The following is a 19,884-nucleotide window of genomic DNA, read 5'->3' on the forward strand; positions in this document are numbered from 1 at the left end:
AGCTGAAAGATAGCATGCTCTGTAACTTGAAGGGGCTGTTATTTGAGCATGATAAAGGAGATGGAGGGAGACAGGCCATAATTCAGTGGAAGAGCACATGCTTTGAAACATAAAAGATTCCAAATAGACTCCTGGCATCTCCAGTGAACTTGTTCTGTAGGAGGTGACAGCAAAGATCTCTGCTGAACGTCCTGGAGAGCTGCTGGCAAGGAGGCAATAGTAGGCCTAATGGATCAATAATTTGACTTAGTCTTGATATCTGATTCCACAGATATCGATATGAGTGACTGGAGAAAGATGTACTGTGCTGCTTCTGAGAGGGAGAAGGCATGAGACAGTTGAATGTAGAGAACTAGTGTGCCACAGCTGCTAGAACTAGGGGAGGAAAACTAGAGTGAATATTGAGCAATTTATGTCGTAGACTCAGCATGGTCTAAATGTAAAGATTTTTCCCTGACATTAAGTCCAGTCATGTCCAACTCTGGGGGTTGGGGCTTATCTCCATTTCTAAGCCGAAGAGCCAGCACTGCCCATAGACACCTCTAAGGTCATGGAGTGCCGTTACTTTCCCACCGGAGTGGTACCTATTCATCTACTCACATTTGCATTTTCTGCAGTTTCTGCTAGGTTGGCAGAAACTGGGGCTGACAGCAGGAGCTCATGAACCTGTGACCTTTCAATCAGCAAGTTCAGCAGCTCAGTGCTTTAATCCACTGTACCACTGGGGGCTCCTCAGCATGGTGTAGTACTTTGAATATTGGACTACAATACTAGCACAGCAGGGTTCAAATCCCTGCTCAGCCATGGTCACCCACTGAGTGATCTTGGGCAATTCGTGGTCTCTCAGCCTCAGAGGAAAGCAAAGGCAAACCCTCCCTGAACTAGTAATTCCAAGAAAATTCCATGACAGATTCACCTTAGGGTTGTCGTAAGTTGGAACTGAGTTGAAGGCACACAACAACAATTGTGGAATAAATTATTCCCTCAAACCATGAATTCATCCTCCATCCCAAGGTTCCTTCTTCTTTGAAATGAAGAGATAGGTAAACACCTCAAAAATACTTTTATCTCTGTGTTGTTGAAGGCTTTCATGGCTGGAACACAGCCATACAGCCCGGAAAACTCACAGCAACCCACTTTTATCTCTTCCTTTGGACTGAATTGCACAAACATTTTAATTGTTTGCTCACTGCAATCTGAGATAATGACATGGCCTCTGTGTACAAGCCATCACAGGCTGTACCTTTTAGTCACTCAACACCATCTCAGACAATATTTTTTTTCAGAGTGGGCCATTAATACATTTGGCTGAAAGCCACCAAGGCCTGAATTTCCCTTAGTATTAAAGAATGACAATAAAATGGAGAAATTAAAATGATGTGAAACATTATCATGAATTGTTTGACACTTCTTTTTATGAATGTATGTGCATCTATTTTGTAATATCATAATTCCTCCGGTAGCTTTGGCTCACACGGAGTCCTATCTGGAAGCACAGAACACAAGCTTGGTCCAATGTGCTGCAGAATAGATTCAATCACTCAAAGACTCCTGACAAACAGTTGAGCACAACAAGGAAATAATCCACCCTAGGTCAAGTGTTTGTCCTTTACAGCTACACATTTCCTCTCTATAGTATTTACTGAGGTGTGGACTTGAAATTTATATTTTAAAGAAACTTGTAAATATATTTTGAAAAATGTGGTACGATTATCTATCCTTTTGCAGATCATGGAACCAATTGAGTGGAAAGTAAATCCTTATGGTGCATAATGTATACAACTGCTCCTTTCCCCTTCCAGCTAGGTTACAAATGATACTAGGTTAATGACAATGTGCTGTCAAAGGCTTTCATGGCCAGAATCACAGGGTTGCTGTGAGTTTTCCAGGCTGTGTGGCCATGTTCCAGAAGCATTCTCTCCTGACATATTGCCCATGTCTATGACAAGCATCCTCAGAGGTTTTGAGGTCTGTTGGAAACTAGGCAAGTGAGGTTTATATATCTGTGTACAATGCAAGGTTGCAAAGATTAGGTTGATGCTAACAAAGCAAGGGTCTTCAGTGCCACATTCCAGATGTGAAGTAGCAATCCTGCTCCACAGCAGAACCCTATGAATTTCTGTCACAGGGCACAATGGCCAAAAACAATGTGGTGAGCAGAAGGCAACTTGAATGCAAGGAAGGCTTCATTATACTCTATGCTATTTATGGTGTATTTTCATATCTAGGAAATGATAGGCTGTATTGGAAAGATATGGCTGTTTTAATAATTGCACCACAATGACTTTCAGTAGTTAACATTTGTAAACATATACTTATACAAAAGCAACTGTATAGCATAGGGAAACTGGTTCACCAGAGAAGCAAATCTCTGGTTTCAAACAAATCTAGATTAGCAACACTTCAGCCACCCTCATGTAAGCTAAAGCAAATATTTTGAAAGTCAGCAGTGCAATCTGAGGCTAAGATTGAAGAGCAAACCTTGAGCTACAACAACTCCTGACTTGTGATTAGGAACTGTAATTGTGGCCAACTTGAGTTTATTAATCCTCTGTAAATAAGGCTCATAAAACCTCTTAGTGGAGGCAATCTCAAATTTTCTTTTTTAAAAATTAAATTGTCAGCAATGTTCTTACTTTCATGTCTCATTTTTCTGTATCCTTTTAACTTTGTGTGCATGCACAGGTTGCCTTGCAGAGGGATTTCACAGACAAGGCACTCTCTGAGCTGGTTTAGCCAGTTCCTTCCTCTGAGAGCCCTTCCACACAGTCATATAACTCAAAATATCAAGGCAGAAAATCCCACAATATCTGCTTTGAACTAAATTATCTGAGTCCACACTGCCATATATTCCAGTTCAAAGCAGAAATGTGGGATATTATTCAGCTGTGTGAAAAGGGTCAGAAATGCATCCTACAGCACCTGATATTCATTGGTGACCACCTATCCAAGTATTAACCAGGACTGCTTAAGCTTCCAAGATCAGCCAAGACTTTTGGGGCATTTAGGCAATACTTTTTTTTTTTTGGCGGGGGGGGGGGGGGAATATAGAATAGGCAAAAGAGATGACAGACTTAGATGCCTGGATCACCAGGGCCCTTCCTCACAGCCCTATATTTGGGTTGTATGGCATTGTTTCCAGAAGCATTCTTTCCTGACGTTTTGCCTGCATGTATGGTAGGCATCCTCAGAGGTTGTGAGGACTGTTGGAAACTAGGAAAATGGGGTGGTCATCTTTGAAATGTCAAAGGTGGTCATCTGCAACATTCACACCTACATTCAACAGACAAGAGTTCTTTCTCCCACCCTTAACATTGCACAGATTGAGGGCCCTTCCACACAGCCATTTAACCCAGAATATCAAAGCAGAAAATCCCACAATATCTGCATTGAACTAGGTTATCTGAATCCACACTGCCATACATTCAAGTTCAAAGCAGAAAATGTGGGATTTTATTCAGCTGTGTGGAAGGGGCCATAGAAACCCCATTTTCCTAGTTTCCAACAGACCTCACAACCTCTGAGGATGCCTGCCATAGAAGCAGGTGAAACGTCAGAAGAGAATGCTTCTGAAAACATTGCCATACAGCCCGGAAAACCCACAACAGCCCAGTGATGCCGGCTTTCACGGCAATACAATAAGGTCTACCTCCTTATTTTCCTAGTTTCCAACAGACCTCACAACTTTTGAGGATGCAGGCAAAACGACGGGAGAGAATGCTTCTGGAATATGGCTAGACAGTCCGGAAAACTCATAACAACCCAAAGGAGGGCCCTTCCACACAGCCATATAACCCAGAATATCAAGACAGAAAATCCCAAAATATCTGGGTTATTTGAGTCCACGCTGCCACAGCTGAATAAAATGTGGGATTTCATTCAGCTGTGTGGAAGGAGCCTGTGTTATTTGAGCCCACACTCAGATAATGTGGCATTTTCTGCCTTGATATTCTGGGATATTCTGTGTGGAAGGGCCCCGGAAGAGGAAAAATGTTCTTTATCCTACTCTGCTGTCCAAATCTAACCACAAGGGAGTTTGACATATGGAGCAGATGGGACATCCTCCCCTATTTCTGACTCATATAGAATGTGAGTCAATACATGCAGGAGACAGCTAGCGGAATGAGTATGTTAAGTAACAGAAACGCGTGTCTTTTTGGAGGCTGCTTCATTGCAGGCGCTGTGGTCTGTTATCTGCTTTGACCCCCTCTAAACCCCCCCGGCCCTTCTCTCCCGGTGTTTGGCATTGTGCGCCCTGCAAGGCGGGCCAAGAAGGAAACTTTCTCCGGCCTCCTTGCCAAGCCTGCCGCCTCCAATTCAACGGGTCAGCGGAAAGCAGGCTGGCTTCGGTTCTTCCAGCCGAGCGAGGATAGAGCAGAAGGCAACGTGGGAGCTCAAGAGCAGCTCTCTCCCTTCTCTCCCTCTCTCTCTCTTTCTCCTCTGCTTTGCTCTGCCTCCCGCTGGAAAGGAGGCCGGACTGTCGCCTATAAATGGCCCTGGATCCCAGTCACTTTTTCCACACGAGGCAGCAAAGTCCGAGCACCCGGTCCCTGCGAGTTCCTGCTGCTATTTTCCGGGCCTGCGCTGTCCCCTCAGCTATGTGCCCAGCATGCATGGCATCGGCAAGCCCTCCGCCTCCTCCATGCCTGCTGCCCGGTGCCCATTGCCTCCAACCCATCCCGGGAGCCTGGCACCAAGAAAGGCGACTCCCAGCAAGCCCCCTCCTTCCCTCCCTCCTTCCCTCTCTCCTCTTGTTTTTAACTCTGCTTGAACTTTGCAAGGAGGAAAGCAAAGCAACTCTCAAGCCACTTGCTGGGCGCCTTTGGCTTCCTCTGCTGAGGAAGAGGTGACAGCCGGGGCAGAATGCCTCCTCTGCCCTTGGACACTTGGAAGTGGGACCAGAGCCCCTAATACACTCTGTATTGTATTAGGTAATACATTCTGTCTGCTCGCAGTGAGTTGAAGGCGAGCAAGGCAAGCAGCGAATTATTCGGGCTTGTTATTTACATCGGCTCCTTCCCCCTGCATTTGAACGCCCAACCTGGATGCAAGTGAGGCGTTGACTTCACTGTGACAGGGAAACCCTGGGAAGCAATGCATACCCGGCAATGGGGATAAAGTGGTTGAGTTTTCTCTCGCATGGCATGGCACTTGGAAGTGGGACCACAGCCCCGAATACACTCAGTATTGTATTAGGTAAGACACCCTGTCTCCTCGCAATGAGTTGAAGGTATGCAAGGCAAGCAGCACATTATTCGTGCCGGTTATTTGCATCGGCTCCTTTCCCCCTGCCTTTGAACGCACAACCTGGATGCAAGTGAGGCGTTGACTTCACTGTGACTGGGAAAACCTAGTGGGAAGCAATGCAGAATCTAAAAGTGGTTGAGTTTTCCCTCGCAATCTTCTAGCCGACCTCTGGAGGGCCCTTTTTGTCTCACTCTCCTTTTCAATTCCTATAAGGCTGCCCATCAATCACATTTGTTTCCGGGCTCTACACTCGGGGATCAAGTGATGGATCTACCCAATAGCACCCAACTTTAGGAAATGCCTCAAAACTCAATTCAGGAGAACAGGAATGGAGGAAGACCTTATTATATTGTTGAAGGCTTTCACGGCCGGAATCACTGGGTTGTTGTGAGTTTTTCAGGCTGTATGGCTATGTTCCAGAAGCATTCTCTCCTGACGTTTCGCCTGCATCTATGGCAGGCATCCTTAGAGGTTGTGAGGTCTGTTGGAAACTAGGACAATGGGGTTTATATCTCTGTGAACTGCAACATTCACACCTACATCCAACAAACAAGAGTTCTTTCTCCCACCCTGAACTTTCCACAGATTGAGGGTTCCTCCACACAGCCAGATAATCAAAGCAGAAAATCCCGCAATCTCTGCTTTGAACTGGGTTATCTGAGTCCACACTGCCATATATTCCAGTTCAAAGCAGAAAACGTGGGGTTTTATTCAGCTGTGTGGAAGGGGCCATAGAAACCCCATTTTCCTAGTTTCCAACAGACCTCACAACCTCTGAGGATGCCTGCCATAGATGCGGGCGAAACGTCAGGAGGGAATGCTTCTGTAAACATTGCCATATAGCCCGGAAAACTCACAACAGCCCAGTGATTCCGGCCGTGAAAGCCTTCGACGATACAATAAGGTCTCCCTCCTTATTTTCCTAGTTTCCAACAGACCTCACAACTTTTGAGAATGCCTGCCATGGATGCAGGCGAAACGTCAGGAGAGACTGCTTCTGGAACATGGCCAGACAGCCCGGAAAACTTATACCAACCCATATTTCTTTCTAAGCTGGCTTGGCATTCCCTGGCAAGGCTTCTCTCTTCTCCTCGTGGTCTTTCCCTTCGCCTGTGTCCTTCCTCTGCTCCTTTCCGTCCCTCTGCTCTTGGCTTTCTACAAACCTTACACACGCATTTCAAAAAGCGAGCGAAACTAAGGCGAGGTACTTACGTGGCTGTGTGGCGAGTGGGTTGCGGAGCAGCGGGGTGGCTTCCCTTCGCGTGTGTGTGTGTCTCCCCCTTCTCTCTCTCTCCCTCCCTCCCTGCGCGCCGTCCTCTCCTCGGCTCCCGCCGCAAAGCTCCCGGTCACTTTGCAAAAGGGAACAAAACACGCGGAGGCTTTGCCTTTACTCCAGGTTGCTGTGTGTGTAGCCTATAAATAGCGAACTTTTTGATGGAATCAGCGAACAAATGAGAGGAGAAGGCGTAATTTTGCGCAGGGAGCCCCCCTTTTCCTCTTTGGAAGATTAAACCAGCCCCCCCGCAGGCACTTGCCGCCAGGATTGAATACTCGGCGTGTATTCAAGAAAGGGATATTTTTCCCCTCCCTTGTTGTGTTCAGCGGTGATTATGCGCGTGTTTGTTGTGGGGTGGTTTGGTGCTGGGTTCCCGGGCGTCCAAGACTGACTGACCCCGGTCCCCCCGTCTCAGCTTTGGGGGAAAGTTATGACGGGACGAGTCAAGGACAATGGCATTGAGCCCAGGCAGGCGAGGAGGGAGGGAGGGAGGGAGGGAGGGAGCAAAGGGGGGGGGGGTTGCTACTTGCAGCCGCGGGAATAATTAGGGCCAACTACCCAAACCCTGATAAGTAGCGCCCGACTTTCATTATGCCCTGAAAACCCCAAGACAGCATGATGAAGTGTTGGGAAGCACTTGACAAACTAAAATGATGCTTTAAAAAAAAAGTAAAGGTTGTCCCCTGACATTTAGTCCAGTCGTGTCCGACTCTGGGGGTTGATGCTCATCTCCATTTCTAAACCAAAGAGCCCGCGTTGTCCATAGAACAAGCCCTATGAGGAGCGGCTTAAAGAACTAGGCATTTTTCAAATATATTATTATTATTGAATGAATAGATTTCTGAACACAAAGAGGGTGACTAAAATGATCAAGGGTCTGGAGAACAAGCGCTGTGAGGAGCGGCTTAAAGAGCTGGGCATGTTTAGCCTGAAGAAGAGAAGGAGACAGGATAGCCATGTGTAAATATGTGAGAGGAAGTCATAGGGAGGAGGGAGCGAACTTGTTTTCTGCTTCCCTGGAGACTAGGACGCAGGACAATGGCTTCAAACTACAAGAAAGGAGATTCCATCTGAACATTAGAAAGTACTGTGAGAGCTGTTCAGCAGTGGAACTCTCTGCACCGGAGTGTGGTAGAGGCTCCCTCTTTGGAAGCAGAGGCTGGATGGCCATCTGTGAGGGGTGCTTTGAATGCAACTCTCTTCCAGTTCTAAGATTCTATGATTCTAGACACCTCCAAGGTCATGTGGCCGGCATGACTGCATGGAGCGCCCTTATCGCCCCGCTGGAGAGGTACCTATTGATCTACTCACATTTGCATGTTTTCGAAAATGATGCTAGGAAGGAATTATTTGGGCTCAATTAAGAGATCTCTACACCAGGCATGGGCAAACTTGGACCCTTCAGATGTTTTGGACTTCAACTCCCACCGATACTAACAGCCCTTCAGGCCCCTTCCTTTCCCCCCTCAGCCGCTTACTTACACTTTGGAGAGAAGTACTAATACTGTAGTTCAGGCCTGGGCAAACTTGGGCCTTCCCTCCAGGTATTTTGGACTTCAACTCCCACCATTCCTAACAAGCTCAGGCCCCTTCCTTTCCCTGAGTCCACACTACCGTATCTCCCAGTTCAAAATGTGGGGTTTTATTCAGCTGTGTGAAAGGGGCCAGAAATACATCCTATAGCACTTGATATTCATTGGTGATCTCCCATCCAAGTATTAACTAGAACTGCTTAGCTCAGTCAAGATCCCATGCCTTTTGGGGCATTTAGGCAATACTTTTTTTGTAGGGGGGAGATATAAAATAGGCGAAAAAGATGACAGACAAAATTAGAAGGTTGGATCACCAAGGGCAGCCCTGTATCCCAGAATATCAAGGCAGAAAATCCCACAATATCAGCTTGGAACTGGGTTATCTGAGTCCACACTCAGATAAGCGGCTTAAGCGGTTGAGGGGGGAAAGGAAAGGGCATGAGGCTGTTAGGAATGGAGGGAGTTGAAGTCCAAAACATCTGGAGGGACCAAGTTTGCCCATGCCTGCTCTACACTGGCCTCTCATCTACACTGAGCGTTTAGTGTATTTCGAAGCTGTCCTTAATGTCCATCCGTGTACTGTGGTTTGTGTCCTCACCGCCCGGTTCCAGGATTTCCTTCGCAATCATTTGCACAGCGGAATATACTGGTGCAGATGGGGCCTTTGTGGTTTGAGATCACTGGGAAGTCTTTTCCTCCCTACACAAGACTGTAGATTGCTGTGCTTTTGACAACATTGAGTTGCGAGTTTCAAAGTTGGTCAAGACCTTGGAATTTAAGTGAAATCAGGAACTACGCATCTAAATGTTTGCATGTTTGCATAGATGATAGATAGATAGAGATACATGCAAACATTTAGATGCGTAGTTCCTGATTTTACTTAAATTCCAAAGTCTTGACCAATTTTGAAACTCGCAACTCAATGTTGTCAGGAAGCAGCAGCAAGCACACCAAGTACATATATTACGGTCAATGACCAGCATTATTTGCATAGAATCCTATACATTCTTAGGAGGGATTTTGGTGTTCCTGTTCTCCCCATTTCCCTCTGATGGAGTTTGGGGATTGCTTCAGTTTGCTGTATGGCCCTCCACACCACTGGAGAAATTATCCTGTTTAACTGGTTTCCGCACCATCTGACATCCAGGGGAAGTAGCAGCCAGCAATGAAAGGACCAAGGCAGTGACATCTCCGGCCCATCCTCTGTTCGGATATCAGATAGCACGCCAATGCCTTATATCAATAAATAGTTTTATAAGATCTCGCAGGAACACCTCAGCAAGCCAGAGTCCAAAAGTGGCAGGCTAAAACCCAGAACCTCAATCAGTGGCTGAGACTGGATGAGAGACTCCCTCCCGAGCACACAGTAGACTTTGTGACCTGGAAGGCGCAGAACAGGGTGGGCCCTTGGCACCACAAGATGCAAAGCTAACCTTAAGAAATGGGGCCGCAAAGCAGAGAGAGCACCTACTACAATGCAACCTGAGCCCAGCCATATGCACAATGGAGGACCTCCTCACAGCGACACCAGAGGCACTCCAAGTGGCCAAAGGACATTTAGCATAATGCCATATTCTTTTTTTTAAGGCTTTGTGTTTGTAAATGCATTTTAACTGTACCCCTCCAACTCGCTTCTGACAGATAACTACAATCCCTCCATGTAATTCTTAGGAGGATCACTGGTGTTGCAGGGGAAGGCTCTTTCCTGCCCTCTCCCTTTCCCTTTTGTGCATAGCATCATATATATTGGGTTTGGCCATGTTCTAGAAGCATTCTCTCCTGACGTTTCGCCTGCATCTGTGGCAGGCATCCTCAGAGGTTGGGAGGACCTCACAACCTCTGAGGATGCCTGCCACAGATGCAGACAAAACGTCAGGAGGGAATGCTTTTAGAACATGTCCAGACAGCCAGAAAAACCTACAACAACCCAGTGATTCCGGCCATCGACAATATCATATATATTGTGTGAATATTGCCATCTATCTCTCTATCTCTCTATCTTAGAATGTCCTCTCCATTGCTCTTTTGTTCACAGAGCCAGAGATATTGGCAAGTGGGGGGCTTCCTCGTCGCCACCACAGCCTCTGCTCGCCCTGGAGGCCATTGCTTCCTCCCAGCCAGGAAGAGAGCGGCTCTCTGTCAGCGGCAGACCTGCCCCTTGCCAAGGATGCCGAGCCCTGGAGCCTTGCGAGGAGGGCCTTCCCCTTCTGCCCAGACAGGTAGCAGTCCCTGTGCCAGGCTGCGGAGGGAGGGCAGACCTGTCTCCAGAAAGGCTTCCGCGTCTGGGAGACTTTCCCCGGCAGATGTTGCCCGTTCCTTCCGCGGAGGCGCCTATCAATTTGCGAGGACTGAGCGGAGCTGGCGACAGTTTGGGTCCGGAGCGCTTGGGGATGGCATAGACAACAGGGGACACCGGGTCTCCAGGAAATACCCACTCTGTCTTGTGCAGCAGGGCTTTGAGGCTCCAAGCCAGTAGTTAGCTAACCCCAAGAGTCACTCCCAAAGTGAACCCTCCTCACGAAAGGACTGGCGAAGTACACTGGAGGAAGCAGCTTCCCTTGCAAAACTTTCAAACCTAGCTCTTCATCTGCCCGCTACTTCCATCCCGTTCTTTCTGCTTTATTTCAGCTTTCCTTTTGCGAGGCGCTTCCCGTGATTCGGCTTTCATGGCCGAATTACTGGGTTGCGGTGAGTTTTCCGGGTTGTATGGCCATGTTCCAGAAGCATTCTCTCCTGACGTTTCGCCTGCATCTAGGGCAGGCATCCTCAGAGGTTGTGCGGTCTGTGGAAGGTCCATGGCGGGGAAAAGGATTCTTGTCTGTTGGAGGCAAGTGTGAATGTTGCAATTAATCACTTTGATTAGTATTGTAAAGCCTTGCAGCATCAAGGCCTGGCTGATTCCTGCCTTTGTCGGGAGGTGTTAGCTGGCCCTGATTGTTTTATGTATGGGTTTCCTCTGGTTTCATAGTTTTGTTCTTTATTTACTGCTCTGATTTTAGAGTTTTTTCAAATACTGGTAGCCAGATTTTGTCCATTTTCATGGTTTTCTCCTTTCTGTTGAAATTATTATCCACATGCTTGTGGATTTCAATGGCTTCTCTGTGTAGCCTGACATAGTCTGTCACCTCCCAACAAAGGATTTCCCCAGGCAGGAATCAGCCAGGCCTTGAAGCTACAAGGCTTTGCAATGCTAACCAAAGTGATTAATTGCAACATTCACACAGACAAGAGTTCTTTCTTCCACCTGGACCTTCTACAGATATAGAAACCCCACTTGCCTAGTTTCCAACAGACCTCACAACCTCTGAGGATGCCTACCATAGATGTAGGTGAAACGTCAGGAGAGAATGCTTCTGGAACATGACCACACAGACCGGAAAACTCACAGCAATCCAGATTGCTGCATTTAGTTTGACTCTCTTAGTGGTTAAAAAGGAGGCTTTACCTGCGCAGCATTAAAAAGGAGGCTTTATGTGCGTTGTGTCTTGAAAATTCTTTCTATAGCATTTTACTGATCTCGAGTAAGCATGTTTTAATGTGGCTTGAGATCAGTGGGGTGTCTATCTTCCGAGGCCTTGGACATACCCAAAGTTCTGATATTCCTTCCCAATATGGGGATTGCCTATTGTGTACAATGGCCGTCAGAACAATTCATACATCATGCTGTCGGGGTTGTTGTTTTCAGAGGTGTCAGGTAGTGGTTTGAAGGTTGGGCTACGAGTCTGGAGACAAGGTTTGAATCATTGCTCTGCCATGCCAACCCAGGGGGTGACCTTGGGCAAACTACACTCTCTCAGACTCAGAAGAAGGCAAAAGCCAGCGCACACTCTCGTTGAACAAATTTTGCCACGGAAGAAACCCCCTTCATAGGGTCGCGAAAAGTCAGGAATGGCTGGAAGTGACACAACAGCATTGATTTGCATCAGAGGCATTGATTCTGGATAGTGAACTGACTTTAGGACACACTCAGAGGCCAGCGAGACTACATATTCTCTATGTTGGCACGGAGCGTGTTTTTCACAGGGCAAGCCTACCCGTGTCCTGCTTGAATACCGGTGCTCTTCAGCGGGGAAGGGCTGGCAAGCGAGCTGAATGAGGAGAGCCACCCGCACAGAGCCAGCCAGCCAGCCAGCCCGCCCGTCCCCTGCGTCCCTCTCTTCTGGGTCGGGGATATTAAATCGTTACTTCTGGCAGGCTCCGAGATGCTCTCAAGTGGTTTTAAGTCCGGCGCTCTGGTCTATCCATATACATTTCCAATCTCATGGCTCATAAACTATTAGCGAAAGGATTTCATTATTCACCTTTCTGTATCCTACAAAAGACAAGGGGGTAAAATATACTCCTGGTATAACAACCGAGCGAGGTTTAAATCACAGGGAGCGGGGAGAGGAGCGCAGCCTCTGCAGCCTCCGCGCAGCCTCCCCTTCTTTCTCTTCGGAGGTCCGGGCTCTCCTGTCGAGAAGACCCCTCGTGGGAGAAGAGACCGTGCGCCCTTCTCTCTCGTTTTGTTTTGGAGGGGTGTGTTTTGTACATAAGTCACACGTGGGGGGAGAAATCAAGAGACAGCAGGTATTTGTGAGGGCCTTGACTCTCTCTCAAAAAAAGAGGAAGACAATGACTGTTTGACTTATTGTGTAAAGCAGGTATGGGCAAACCCAGGACCGGGGCCCGGATGCGCCCCCTTGGGCTCTTTTCTCAGGCCCTCCTCTCTCTCACCATCCTATCCTTTCTTCCTTCTCTTTTTCCTCCCCCTTTCCTTCCATCCCCCCTCTTTCTCCCTCCCTCCCTTCCACCCTTTCGTCCTTCCTTCCTTCTTTCCTCCTTCCCTCTCTCTTTCTTTCTCCTTCCTTCCTTTCCTTTTGTCTTTCCTTCCTTCCCTCTTTCCTCCCTCCCTTCCATCCATCCCACCATTTCATCCTTCCTTCCTTCCTTCTTCCCTCCCTCCTTCTTTCTCTCTCTCTTTCTCCTTCCTTCCTTCCCCCTCCTTCCCTTTTGTGTTTTCTTCCTTCTCTCTTTCCTCCCTCCCTCCCTCCCTTTCAACCTTTCATCCATCCCACCTTCATCCTTCCTTCCTTCTTCCCTCCCTCCTTCTTTCTTTCCTTTCTTTCCTTTTGTCTTTCCTTCTTTCTCTTTCCTCCCTCCCACCATTCCTTTCCACCCTTCCTTCCTTTTTTCCTCCCTCCTTCTCTCTCTTTCACCTTCCTTCCTTCCTTCCTTCCTTCTCCTTTGTCTTTCCTTCCTTTTCTCTTTCGTCCCTCTCTCCCTCCCTTTCAACTTTTCCATCCTTCCATCCATCCCACCATTTTGTCCTTCCTTCCTTAATTCCTCCCTCCTTCCCCCCTCTTTCTCCTTCCTTCCTTCCTTCCTTCCTTCCTTCCTTCCTTCCTTCCTTCCTTCCCTCCCTCCCTCCCTCCCTCCTTCCTTCCTTCCTTCCTTCCTTCCCTTTTGTCTTTCCTTCTTTCTCTCTTTCCTCCCTCCATTCCTCCCTCCCTCCATTCCTTTCCAACCTTCCTTCCATCCATCTCACCATTTCCTCCTTCCTTCTTTCCTCCCTCTTTCTCTCTTCCACCTTCCCTCCTTCTCTTTTATGTTTCCTTCTCTCTTTCCTCCCTCCCATCCCCTCCCTCCATTCCCTTCTATCCTTTTCTCCCTCCTTCCCTCCCTTCTCTTTTTCCATCCTTCTGGGGGATGTTTAGCTGGGAGAAGAGAAGGTAGAGAGGGAACATGTAACCATGTTTCAAGATTTAAAAGGGTGTCCCATTGAGGAGAAGGAGGGGGAAACCTGACTTTCTGCTGCTCTAGAGACCAGAGTACAAGGGAGCAATGGTTTCAGATGGCAAGGAAAGAGATTTGACTGAAAAGATTAGGAAGAACTTCCTGGAGAGTGGCACAGGCTGCCTCTGAGTGTGGTGTTTTTCGGCAGAGGCTGTCTATTGGGAGTGCCTCCCTGAATGGCAGGGGGTTGGACTGGATGGCCCTTGGGAGTCTCTTTCAGTACTAGCCTTCTAGGATTCTATATCAGGAGTAGGCAATATGGGGTCTCATGGATACACTTTTTCCCTCCTGTCTAACATCTCATCCTGACCAAGGCCAACCCTTTTGGGAGCATCCTTTCAAGGAGGGAAGGAGGGCTTCCAGGAAAAGCAGGGTGTAGTAGAATTAAAGATATCTGGGCAGGGGGGAACAAACAATCCCACCGCTGCCACCAATATAGTAGAATTAAAGCGCCACACAGCTTGGGCAGGGTGGTCAAACGATCCCCACCTCTGCCACCAAAGCAAGGGATGAAAAGGTATTATAAATGACCTATGTTATTGGTAGTATTAGCCGCCACCACCTCAGCTTTATTGGTCTGAGGAACCAAAGGTGTGAATGTGTTGTAGGTAAGGTGTGTTTGCCCTGGGTTTCTTCTATTACTCCTTAACTGGCTGACTGGACTTTAAAAGAGCTTGACAGACTGAGGCTTACATCAGCTAAAAGTGAACTAGAAAAAAGTTTATTGAGCTTTAAACAAACATCTACTCATAGAATGAGCGGTACAGAAGCGTAATTCAGTTGCAGAGACTTAGTTAGATTAAACAGTTAGTTCTACTGGCCATAAAGCTTTTAAAACTGTGAGTTTCCTTAAACACACTGTTCTATCCTTAGAAACAGTATCTCTTAGAGAACAGACTCCTGTCTGTCTCACACACAGGGCAATAAGATATCTTAAACTTCTCCTAAGTTTAATAAGACAAAACTCTCTTTTACTGGTCCTCTTAACACAGTAAAACCCTAGCCTTTGTCTCAACCTTATTCCCTAACCTTAAGGCTCACTTTAAAAACTCTTCTTCCCTGTCAGAACTCTATCTAGCTTCCTCTCCTAAAATCCTATCCTTCTGTGTCTGATGTCAAGACACTTCTCTCTCTCTGTCAAAAGCTGACAGCCCCTTTCCTTCTCTCAACCGACTCCTCCCCTAATTGCTCTCACCAATCAGGAGTCGACTTGACTCCTCCTCCTGCCTCTGCCTGTCTTTCAAGATGAAAGCTACTGACATACAGGCTCTGGCCTGGTCGCCTAAAAGGTAGATTTCACTACACAGGGCACCCAGACCAATCCCTAGTAGCCTTCATAATGTCAAAGGCCTTGAAACTGCTTCTAATTTATATCGGGATGATATCGGGTCTAGGAAGCTACTGAGACCTCTTCCACACAGCAGTATAAAATCCACATTGCACTGGATTTTATAGTAGTGTGGACTCAGATATTGTGGATCATCTGCCTTGATATTCTGAGTTATATAACTATGTGGAAGGGCCCTGAATCTGACTCTTGAGAGCTTATCCTGATCATGTACAGCAATGGTTCTCAACCTGGGGGTCCCCAGGTGTTTTGGCCTACAACTCCCAGAAACTTCAGCCAGTTTACCAGCTGTTAGGGTTTCTAGGAGTTGAAGGCCAAAACGTCTGGGGACCCCCAGGTTGAGAACCACTGATATACAGCAATAGAGATTAATGAGAAAGGGAAAGAAATAAGCTGTAAAAGCAATAGCAGGGCTAGCAGAAGCTGTCCTTTCCCAAGTTAAAGGGATATTTTCTTGTTGTTGTGTGCCTCCAAGTGATTTCCAATTTATGGTGACACCAAGATCCACAGTTCAAACTACATTATATGGTCAGTGTGGACCAGGCATGGGCAAATTGGACCCTTCAGGTGTTTTGGACTTCAACTCCCACAATTCCTAACAGCCTCAGGCCCTTTCTCCCACCCCCTCCCCCTCAACTGCTTAAGCTGATGTAGGGCCCTTCCACACAGCCCTATATCCCTGGATATCAAGGCAGAAAATCCCACAATATCTGCTTTGAATTGGGTTATCTAAGTCCATACTCTGGTAATGTGGGATTTTGTGCCTTGAGATTCTGGGATATAGGGCTGTGTGGAAGGTCCCATGGACCCATGAAATGTAGCTGCTTTATGTGGTAGTGTAGATCCTGCCATAGGTGACCCTATCATGGGGCTTCTTTGGCAAGGTTTCTCCAGAGGAGTTTGCCTTTGCTATCTTATGAGGTCGAGAGTGTGTGACTTGCCCACGGTCACCCAGTGAGTTTCCATGGCTGAGCAGGAATTCAAACTCTGGTCTCGAGAATTTATTTATTTATTCATTTACTTCATTTATAACCCACCCTTCTCAACCTGAAGGGGACTCAGAATGGCCTTACAAATTACAGTAGGCAGTAATTCGATGCCTAAAATAAACATACAATAAAATAAACATGTACATTAAAGCCAAAACATTAAAACAACACAATCTAAAACCAATTATTAAAATCATGCTATCCAAAATCACAGTCTGAAGCCGTTCCATTTGTCAGTTCACTATTCCTTATTCTCTTGTTGCACTAAAAACTTGCTATCTGAAAGCTTGGTCCCATACTTTCTTCCTGAAGGTCAGGAGAGAGGGGGCAGCTCTAATTTCACTTGGGAGGGAGTTCCACAGCTGAGAGGCCACCACTGAGAAGGCCCTGTCCCTCGTCCCCACCAGCCGTGCCTACAAAGGAGATGGGACTGATAGCAGGGCCTCCCTAGAATATCTTAATCTCCAAGGAGGATCACAGATGATTGAACTGCTGCTCACCACTTAAACACTATGTATATCTTTGTGTGCCTTCAAGCCTCCTTTCTATTTATGGTGATAGTATGAATTCTATAAGATTTTCTTAGGCAAGGAAGACTCAGAGATGGTTTTGTCAGTCCTACCTAGTTGAAAAAATGAAAATTGAAGTTTCACACTTTAGGTGGCACATTGTTGAAGTTCCTTCCTTTATAATTGTTCATTTGCCCCTGGTGAAAGGTGAAAAAATGTGTGCCTTTTCCCCACTAAAGTATTGAGTTGGACTAGGAGAAAGAAAGAGACACAATTCACTGACAATAATATATAAGACTACCCTTCCTTCCCTTTAATATATTACATTTTAACATCTCCTTTCCTTCCTCATTCTGGTTTCTTACTACTTGGAGGGACATTTGCACCATGAGGTGATTATAGAAAACCAATTGGGAAGGTTTAAAAGAAAAAAGAAGAGAGAGAGTGAGAGGAAGAGATACACACGAACACTCCATAATTTTGACTCAATGCAACAAAATTATTTGAAGGAAATCTCAAGTCACTTTAAAAAACCAGGCCAATGTTCTCCAGCTGTTTAATATACATGGTGTGGGAAATGTTAGGAAAACCCACAGCTAAAAGCCGGACTCCTAAAGAAAAGAATCAAAATTATTGCTCTATATACACACTCATCTATGTGTGTATTTCGGTGGGGGAAGTGGGTAATGGCAGTCTGCAAAGATAGAATTTAAAACTTTCTGTAATGACCTTTTGTGCAGATGGGGTATAATATAATTTAAAAAGAGCAAGAGGAGGTTAATAGAGTTTGTACTCGACACAATACCTTTCAACCCAAATTATACTATTTTACAATTAATAAATAATTGCAGCCTCAGTTGTTGAACGCATAAGGGATTGTGTGGGGGTGACCTCCTGGACTCATATGATGTGAGGAATATTTTTGGATTATATTATGATGCATTTTTCCTACACATCTTTCCCTGGTTTGCAGAACAAATAAAGAAGCCGAAGGTTTCACATAATATATATTGGTAATGAAAAGGTGTGAAGTAGTTGGTATCAAATAGCTTAATGTCAATTAGGCTACACTGAAAGAGATCTGCTTTTTTTCTGAGGGGGTCCCCAACTATTTGGGAGCCCCATGTCAAACTTGACCTATGTCTAACTAAAAAATAAAACTCCCCTTATTGAGTTGAACTGTTCTGCTAAGTGTGGGACTGTGGGCACTTCCAGACAGCACTAAATCACAGGTTTTAAACAGGGACAAAAAATCCCAGGACTTCAGAAGACATCCACATACACTCCTATTGGTCCTGGGATTTCTGCCTCCGTTGTCCAGACTTGATGCTTTGTTGCGAGATTTAGAGGCTCCCAAGATGGCCGACATGGGACTTCCACCAGAAACTTCAGCAGTTTTTTTTTTTTAAAAAACCCCTCAAGATGCAGATATGAGGAGAATCATTGCAGCGAATCATTGCTAAAGTTCCATTCAATGTCCTGGCCAGAGAAACTGTGCCCTCCAGATATTTCATGAAGTATCTGCCACACAAATACATTTTATGAGGTAGGACCACTTCTACCCAAGTCAACACTGTACAATGAAACAGGAACACACACTTTCAAACCAGGAACAGAATGTTGTCATTATTGACACTTTTTAGAGCCTGGCTGTCTCGCCATCTGTCCAGACAGATTTGGTTGAGTACTTGTGACATCAAAAAACAGGGTGCTTTTCTTGGGTTATACATGGCTGCTCCTGATTGCTCTTCATGTGAAAAGATGTACAGCATTGACTAGGGAGACACAACTTTGTCCTGGTCAGAGAAAATGTGTCCTCCACATGTTTCATGAAGTTTCTGGCACACAAAGTTTTTTCCTTCTACTCAAGTGTCACCTTTCTTTTAGGAACTGACCAATCAGGAACAATTATCAAAAACCCGGGAACAAACCTAGATTAAAAAAAAATCCTGTGATTTCTGATTACAGGGACATACAGACATTCAAAGATCTGCATATTCAGCTAAAACCCACAATATTCCCACATCTGGAAATTTCGTGTTTTTTGCCTTTTGTAGTGATTGCTTCTGCATTTACAAGGAATGGCATCTGACCACCCTCCTGTTTGCTGTGGAAGCTCCTGGGATAAAGGTACTGTCTGATTGGGCCCTAAGACTGAATTGGACAACAGACTTGAGGTAGTCTGCCTTGGTATCCAGCCCTAGATGCCCATGCTTCCCTCAGAGCTTCTGGGCAACAGTTCCTGCCAATTTTGTGAACTCAACAGGAGGGAAGAACAAATTTTCCTTCCTTCCTTCAATCTTCCTAACAAATCTTCAAGGCTATGGAATCATGGAAACTGTAGTTTTACAAGGCCTTTAGCTTTCTTTGCCAAAGAGTACTGGTGCCTCACCAAACTATAACTGCTCTGATTTCATAGTATTGAGCCATGGCAGTGGAATTGGTATCAAACTGCAGTATTTCAACAATGTAGATGCACCCCTAGCCTCAGCAAGATGAAGCCAAAGCAGCAAAATAGAGTTGCTGCCCCTGGCTTTGTATATTGCTTGTTGGGAGGTCAGCTCCCTGCTGTTTTTAAATTCAGTTTCCATGATTCCATAAGCTTGAGCCATGGCAGTTAAATAAGTGTCAAACTGTATTAATTCTACTTTTAGATGCACCATTAGGGGGTATGAAAATAGAAATTTTGCAGAGTGAGACCCTAAGGAGAGAGGGGAGGGGGAAGCAGAGATTTGAAATAGTGGACTTTGTTGCTGAATTCCTAGGCAGCAGGACAGTTGACCACTAGCTTTTTCCTCAGGGAGAAGTAAGATTCCTTTCTCACTCCCTAAAATAACTCCAACACCTGAAAAAACAGTGATGTTTGCTTTCTCTGACATTTTTATTGGGTTTTCGTTGGGCAAGTGATAGACAATACTCTCCCCATCTTGAAGGCTGGGCTGCTTATTGAGAAACCTCAACACAGCTTTGTCTCTCACCTTTCATGCGATTTCCAGACTGGTTTTATTGTCTATTCGTTCATACATTTTTTAAACAGCCAAAGCACATTCCACACCATAGCCATAGATCCAAGAGTTAAACAGTAACTTGTATTGGAGGTAATAAGTAATAAAGGGGTTTCTATTACAGTTTGTGATGCCTCCCTCTGCTTCATTTACTATAGGCTTGGCTTCTTCATGCACCTTCATAATATTGCAGGCGGAGGCTA

The 19,884-nt window shown here is 46.0% G+C and overlaps 1 protein-coding gene across 2 annotated transcripts in view; it reads right to left on the reverse strand.

Annotated features, from left to right (window-relative positions):
• Positions 1 to 6,654, reverse strand: part of ESRRG (estrogen related receptor gamma) — a 501,516-nt gene extending 494,862 nt beyond the window's left edge. For both annotated transcript variants that reach the window (XM_060754264.2, XM_060754260.2), the window contains exon 1: positions 6,460 to 6,654. The gene's annotated coding sequence lies outside the window, so the exon portion shown is untranslated. The remainder of the gene's footprint in view (positions 1 to 6,459) is intronic.
• Between the last annotated feature and the right edge of the window lie 13,230 nt (positions 6,655 to 19,884).

This window comes from Anolis sagrei, chromosome 1 (genome assembly GCF_037176765.1).
Source record: "Anolis sagrei isolate rAnoSag1 chromosome 1, rAnoSag1.mat, whole genome shotgun sequence".
In the NCBI taxonomy this organism is placed as follows: Eukaryota; Metazoa; Chordata; class Lepidosauria; order Squamata; family Dactyloidae; genus Anolis; species Anolis sagrei.